Genomic DNA, 7,750 nt, shown 5'->3' with positions numbered 1-7,750 from the left:
AGAGCGTGGTTGCAACGTAGGCCGCCTCGAGGCTTCCTGGCAGGGACTATTGATTTTCGAATTGGTTCAAAATTTCCATAATACCACGACGGCTGAGAGGGTACGGCGAAGCGCGGCTGGGGGTAGAGGGGGGGGCGCGAAGGAGAAACGGAGATAGCGGCAGCAGGAGAAACAGACGGGGTCGGAGGAGAGAAAACAGAAAGAGAAGAGACGTATACGCCGAGTACGGCCGTACACGCGGAGGAGGGAGGGAGAGAGGGCGATACGGGGCGAAGCGAGAGAAAGAGAGAGAGAGAGAGGAAGCGAGAAAGACGATGGCAGAGAGGAGCGAGAGAAGAGACAGAGCGAAAGAAGGGGAGGAAGAAGAAGGGTGGAAGCCGAATGCACGTCAGAGGGTGAGTCGCCACGGCCTCGGACGGTTTCGAACTTGGCAAAGTTCAGCGGCTCAAAAGAGACACCCCGCACCCACTCCACCCTTTCGAGAGCACCCCACCATGATTCACCCTTCCTTCTTCCCCTGCCTGCCCGTTTCGCGCTTCTCCTAGGCTTCTCTCGCCCGTCGGCCAACTTCATCCTGCCCCAACCCCCGCGCGCCATTCCCCCACAAACGAGCCGAGTATCTCGCGCACACGTGTACACCGACGCACACACGCACACCGATGCGTTCCCCTTCCTATCTGCACCCTCCTCTGTCATTTGCCGAGCACCTCCGCACAACACGCCGTTTCGTTGTGTGTCCGTGTAACAACGATGCCGATGCCGCCGCCGCCGCCGCCGTCGCCACCGCCGCCGACGACGTGAACGACCGCTCGTTCCTCGTTGCGTTACATCGTGCTAACGATACCACTGGCAAGGGTATTACCCTCCTTGTCCCGTTCGGCATCGCTTTCCAGAAGAAACAACGGTGTTTAATGCGTTATCCGAACATCTCGCCCCGAGACACCGCCTTTTCTCTCCCTTCGCTCTCCCACTCTTTCTTCCCCGCGAGCTTTTTGCTCCTCTTCTCGCCAATCGCGCGCGCGTACACGCTTTCCGCCTGGACTCTGCAGGCTCTCGGGGCCTCGTCCTCGTCGTCGTCGTCGTCGTGCGAGTACGAAGAAACCTTCCCGATTACCTTAGTCTAATTATCCTAGTGGTAGTAAAGTATGCCAATTACGCTTTCGCTTACCGAGTCTCCTACCTACCGAAACGCGCGATCCGATTCGTCCGAGCTGGCTGGAATCGAAAAACAACGGTATCCAAGACGATCTATGTACCCCGCGTTTCGTCCCGCGATCGAGAGAAAAAGAGCGGGGGGGATTTAACCTTTCTCCATAGGCGCGCATCGATCGAGCCCGAGCGAGAGATCGAGGATCGGTATTTCTGAAAATTCTTCGTTCCCGATTCTTTGCGCGGATTCTCGCGATTCGCGCGAGAGAAAGAGAAAGGGAGGGCGATGGAGAGAGATCAAAAGCGCTTCGGCAAAATTCTTAGAGGCCACGAGCTCGGAGAAACACACAGAGAGAGAGAGAGAGAGAGAGAGAGAGAGCGCATTGTTGCCCGCCACAACGCGGACAGAATGACGTACGACCGAGCGTTGCATTCCTCTCTTTTTACGAATTCCTCCCTCTTTCTCTCCCCTCGCTGCTGCTGCTGCTGCTCGGATCCTGCTAGGGTCCCTCGGCCAAAAAAATAGACAAGGACTAATAAAAAAAATAAGAAAAAGGAGAAAAAGTGTATATATATATATATAAAATAAAACAGGATAAGGGAGGAAAAAGAAGAGGGAAGGAAAGAGAAAGAGAGAGAGAGAGAGAGAGAGAGAGAGGAGAGAAAAAGGGAGAGTCGCGCGCGCGTCGTCTTTGTGGCCGATACCTCGAGGAGCGAGCGAGCAGCTGCCACTCGTTCGACGGCTACGGTCAGGATCCACTCGAAAAGTGCGCGGTAACTCAGCCAAAAGGGGCATGAATCCTCGAGCGTGCCGTGACATGACCTGTCCTAACTGGACGGATCTCGTACCGTGCACGGCTACCGTGCTCTCTTCTGCACGATCACACTTCCCTTCGGCCAAACCGCTTCTCCCACCGGACCGCGCGCTCCTCCATCCCTTCTTAACGACGCGTGTTTCGCGAACCGGGCCAGCTTTACGTTTAAAACCATATCCGTACGCCGTGTTCGCCTTCCTTTTCTTCCTTTATCCCTACTACTACTGCTGCTACTGCTATACTACTACCACCACGGCCAAGCGAAATCGAGCACTAGTTCGCGTTATAAACGGTTCAGACGCGAGTGACCCCGATGCATCGCGTCGGTACGCCAGTCCAGGTATCTCCCTCTGCTTTTCCACCGTCCACCGGCAAACTAGAGGCGCTTTAACTTTGCCGTGACGTCGCGTTCTTTTCATCGAGCGCCGTGATTCGAAGATAAATCAAGGTTAACCGTAATTGCGGAACGTAAGACGGGTAATCGAGAGGGGGAGAGAGAGAGAGAGAGAGAGTTTGAGGGAAAATTCGCAATCGTCGAAAGGCAACGGTTGCATCTATAATGCAAAATCGGGGAAAAGTCCGGAAAAGTTTGACGGATTTTCTAATCGCGTTATACGTACCTATAAACGCGCGAAAAGTAGCTCGAACATAAATGACCCTAATATACGTTTCTAACTTTAGGATTCCCGCTACAACCTTTTATCGATTGCCACCGAGTCCCTCGTAATCGCGACTGCTGTGTTTCTTCGTTTCACCGTTTATCGTTATACGCGAGGGAATCTAGCCGACCGTTCAAAGTTCTACCGTCTAATAGGATAGCGCCGGTTACACCGACCACGCGTCTCTCGGATCGCGTTTACACCTTTTCCACACGAGCTCGCGAATCGTCTTCCGCGATCAAACGCGTGGACACTCTTCGAGATCGTTAAACGAACGACGAGTACGTCCGTCCATCTCGTCGCTGCGCGTTTTGTCCGCTCGCGAGAAGCTTTCGCGCTTACGTTTCCGGTCACGGTCGAAGACGCGAACAGGCCGAATCCCGAGTGCGGAACAAGAACCGCGATCCGAAAACCGCTTACGACTATCCGGCGGTGTAGCGTTAAACGCGACTTTTTCGTTACGCGATCGTTTCCCTAAACGAGTAGGCAATCGGCTTGCGCGGACTGCTGCGAAAGAGAAGAACGAAAAAGGAAGGGAAAAAGAAAGGTAAAGAGGAGAGGAAAAAAGAGGAGAACGAGTAGGCGAGGCGCGCGACGATGTTGGAAAAGCAATGGACCGATTTGTTAACGAGGCTGCTCGACGTAATTAACTGCAAGAGGATACGTACGGGACATAAATGTAGCGTGCGAATTAGCCGCATCAACATAATTATAGATTACGCACGCCGTCGATTATACTTACCGATTGTAATTATAACGCACAGAACAAATTGAAGTTTACGTAACGGTCCCGGCTAGCCAGCTGGCCGATTGTAAATTCAACGACAAGTTAACGTTCCCGCGTATAGCGCAAAAACTGAACGGCATGTAAACGCCGAATCGATAAATCTGTTACGATAAGAGGACGTGTTACAACTTCACCGTTACTCATACGCAACACACGGACACTACGCGCGCACACACCTAGCAGGAAAAACTTCCGTTAGCTTCCTAACCCGCCGAGTAAAAGGAACGATAGACCGCGTCGTGCAGCTTTTTTATTTCCCATTTTCCCGCGGTCGATACGCCACCTTTTTACATTTTTTTACATTTTCTTCGCCTCGCGCGATCTATCGTGCGAAAGTAAGAAGCACCGTTGCTCGATTTTGCAGGTATTTCGACTATGGGAACGAAACCGTACCGCGATTCCGATCGAATTCGTTAGTAAATATAATTGCCATCCCGCTTCGTACCTTATACCGATAGACACACTCTGCCTCTCGCCAACCGCGCCATCTTACCATCCTTTGTTCCTCCGCCTATTCTTCTCCTTCTCTCCTCTCCTTTCTCCTTTCCTTTCCCCTCCTCCGCCGCCTTACTTTGCTTAATTAATCGGCTAATCAACTAATTAATAAATGAATTATTTAATTAACGCGAACCACGCTGCTCCACGCACAGCCGGATAACCCGGACGAGACAGCCGGTCTAGATAGACGCGAGTCCAAGCAGCCAGCGTCGCGCTGCCCCCGACGCCAGACGTTAAAGCGTCGTCCGCGTTCCGGTCGAGCAATTTCACTTTTGTCGGTAGCCGAATTACTCTATCCCTTTAAGCGTGGCGCGGACGAGGAAAGCTTCGAAAGTCGAAAGTCGGTCGGAGTGGCGAGAGAGGCTGAAAAGGGACCAAGGGTGGTCCCTTTCTGCGGCCGCGGCGACAGCTCGGAAATCCAGTTTCGGGAGAAAGAGAGGAGGAGAGAAACGGCGGAAATTTTCCCAAGCTCCAAGGCTATCCTGTTTTTTGTTCCAACGGAATCTCCGAGCGTCGTCGGCGTGGGGAAGAGGCAAGGGTGTCGTTTGACCGTAGTGGATTTACTCCCGTCACTGAGGCAGCGAGGGTATCGCAAAAAAAAAGGGGCAAGTAAGGAGCGTGGTCCACAGGTAGACGCATCGAAATCGAGAGGGGTGACTGGTCGTGGAAGAAACGCGCGCAGTCGGGTTAAGCCGAAACTGCGAGGTCGCGCGGCTCGTCGACGACGACGACGACGACGACAACGTCCCACTGCCACCCTGCTGTAAGAGAGGGACCGAGCTGGAATCGAAGGATCCGTGGAAAGGAAGAAACCGAGAATCGGAAAGGTGGAACGAAGAGGAGAAAAAAGAAAGGGACAGAGAGAGAGAGAGAGAGAGAACGAGGCAAGGACCGATACTCGTCTTTTCGCTAAGATCTCGGCTTAGCAACTGAGAAAATAAGGCTAAAAGGCCCGGGGATGAGTGGAATTAAAAAACCATAAAAGTACCGTCTACGCCAATGCGATTGGAAACGCCGCGATATAATGCCCGACGTTCCAATAATACCGGCCCGTCCTTGTACTTATTTCGTTTTCTCTTAAGAACAGGAAAATTTCAATCTAGGGACGCGTACTCCCTCTGCTAGCAATTTGCAACTTCGATCGTGCACTGCTTTCCGAGAGCAGAGAGAGAGAGAGAGAGAGAAAGAGAGTGACTGGAGGACGATCCGAGAGACGAGACCGAGATTATCCGGCGAGAGTAATTTCGTTTGCGATTAAAATCGAAATCGCGATTTCGTGGCCGGAAGACACGAGATGGGTTGGCTGTGGTGGTGGGTGGAAAGTTGCGCTGAAAAATTCGTCGTTTAACCGTGGCAATGGTAGAGCAGCGATGGCGGTGGTGGTAGAGTAGTAGCGGTGGTAGTAGGCAGCTAGTATTAACGGTTTTCCAATAAGTGGACAAAAATATGGAAAAAGTATCGGACAGGCGCGAGAGAACTATGCGTATTTACAGAGGCCTGCGTCCCGGGGCAGCGTACATATATTAAACGCGATGCGCGAACACGCGGTGTTTTCGATTAACGCAAATTTCACGCGAGACGTTGCTCGGAGGAACGAACTAGCGATGTACGCAGAGGCGAGTACGTATCAAGATTCAGCGGGCAATTTATTTCGCTGCTACGCGAATGCGAATGACCGGCAGAAGCTCGCGAACACGAGCACCATCGATGTTAAGAGCATCTTAACACGGACCGATGAGAATACGAGGTTAGTCGTATGCAGCTGTCACTGCACTCGCTGCACTCGCGTATCGTCGCGGCCAGCGAGGGCGCGCGAAGCGGAGCGCGAAGCGAAGCGCGGAGGAACGGATACGATTCGTTACCAGGGACTGTACTCGGACGAGACGCATTTAACCGGTAGGGCCATTTCGAATATCGGTTACAAAGTATCTCGCGCGACTCGCCGTCTCTCGGACGCGTCGCGCCTCCACTCGGCTCGGCTCGGCTCGGCTCGGCTCGGCTCGATTTATGTGCAACGCGATGCGACCGGGTCGGGGCGGAGAGAAGGGACTAAGGGTATACAACACGAGCAACCGGCACGGACACGGCCGATCACCGAGAGATAAAAACGATAAAAACGATTTACGCGAAACGCGAATATAAAGAACGTTCCCCTCGCGGAGCAGCGCGTGCATTTACAATTATCGTCGCGATCGTAAACGAGATTCCAGCACGTTTCGGAACGATCGATCGGAGCGCCGCTGCAACCAGCTCTGGTTACTTTAACCGTATTCTCGGCCAGCCAGCGTAATGAAAGAACAAGAAACGAACGGCTAGAAGCGAAAGGAACACAATAAGGGAAGACCAAAGTGGAGAATGGGTGTGGGAGAGGGAGAAATCGAGCGAGCGAGAGAGAGAGAGAGAGAGAGAGAGAGAGAGAGAGAGTGAGAGAGCAACAAAAGACGAGTCACGACGAGGAAAAGAACGAGAGAGAAAGCGATGCAAAAGATCGGATAGGGGGACGACGCAGACGAAGAAGACGAAGAAGAAGAAGAAGAAGAAGAAGAAGGGATAAAACGACGAAGCGGTATAAGGTATAGTCGCGACGAAGAGAGGCTGGAGGACGTGGCTAGCAGAGAAAAGTCAAAGAGTCGGCGGTGTAACTAGCTCTCTATTCGCGCGTAAGCACCGCCGACATACGCGTTTGATCGCGATACACGCGGCAAGAGAGAAGCCCGTGTGCGCGCAAATTCCGGGGCTTGTCTGGATCCGACTAGTAGTCGACTGCACGTTTTTCGAAATACAGGAAAGTTATGAAATATCGCGAGCGCCGTGAAACTTTTAATGCGAGGTCCGGCGGCTTGGTTGCCCCTCCCCCTTCTTCTCCCTTTCTCGCTCACTCGGCCTCCTATATAGAATACACCTGGCCGTATAAGCGAGCCTCTACCCGCGTGGCATGGGGTGGCGCGGGTAACTTTTTTATTAAAAAAGTTTTTCGAAATAAAAATCTGACGCGATTCTGGTGGGGATAGACACGCGGCCCCTCCTCGTACACCCACGCTTGCTCAAGAATATACGGCGCGGCTAGGCAGGCTTCGTGCCGCCGTGCAAGTTTCCGTTCCTATGCACCGGAGAACTCGACCCGCGATAGCAACCGAGGTATCCTCGCGATCGTTTATTCGTCCAACGGTTCGTAAGAGACGTTGTTCCCCGATGTTGGCGAATCGAGAAAGGCCGACAAAGTTTCTCCTCTCGAGACTAGATCCGGCCTTTATCGGTTCGAGCTTGGCATTTATCCTCGGCGAGTAGCGGTAACGCGAAGCGGAGCTTGGCCCGTGTCTTCGGCTTGTAAATAAAATTTTTTTCCCCGATAGTCGATGCTCGAAACAAACAAACCACTCGACGAGTCCGACCGGCGAAACGTCCGGAGGCACCTCCTCCCTTTTGATATGGGTCAACCAAAACCGCGCCACCGCTGGCCCCCGTGAGGCTTCACGGCCTCACCACCACCACCACCGACCACCGCCACCAGCTCCAGCACCAGCACCAGCACCACCACCGTCGTCGTCGTCGCCACCGCCGCCGCCACCCCCCGTGTGTCGGGCCGTTCGCGACGAATCCGCCGGTGTTCCCTCGTGCGCGCACACGCGATGTACACGCACACACGCAAACACGCACGCACGCACACACAGAGCCGTGGCGTCGTAGCAGCAAGCAAGGAGAGGACACGAGCGTGCGTACAATCGGAGAAACTGCAAAAGCGACGGCGTCGTGGCGGAGGGTACCAACCAGCCAGGAGGAGGCCGAGGAGCAAGAGGCGGCGGCGGCGGCGGCGGCGGCGGAGGAGGAGGAGGAGGAGGAGG

The 7,750-nt window shown here is 53.7% G+C and overlaps 1 protein-coding gene across 2 annotated transcripts in view; it reads right to left on the bottom strand.

Annotated features, from left to right (window-relative positions):
- Positions 1 to 7,750, bottom strand: part of LOC108552531 (uncharacterized) — an 80,458-nt gene that overhangs the window by 36,547 nt on the left and 36,161 nt on the right. The gene's annotated exons all lie outside the window — the stretch shown is intronic.

The sequence above is a fragment of the Eufriesea mexicana genome, unplaced genomic scaffold, assembly GCF_001483705.2.
Source record: "Eufriesea mexicana isolate 0111107269 unplaced genomic scaffold, ASM148370v2 scaffold6940, whole genome shotgun sequence".
NCBI lineage: Eukaryota > Metazoa > Arthropoda > Insecta > Hymenoptera > Apidae > Eufriesea > Eufriesea mexicana.
Note: the sequence above shows the minus strand (reverse complement) of the source record. Positions and strands in the feature narration are given on the sequence as shown.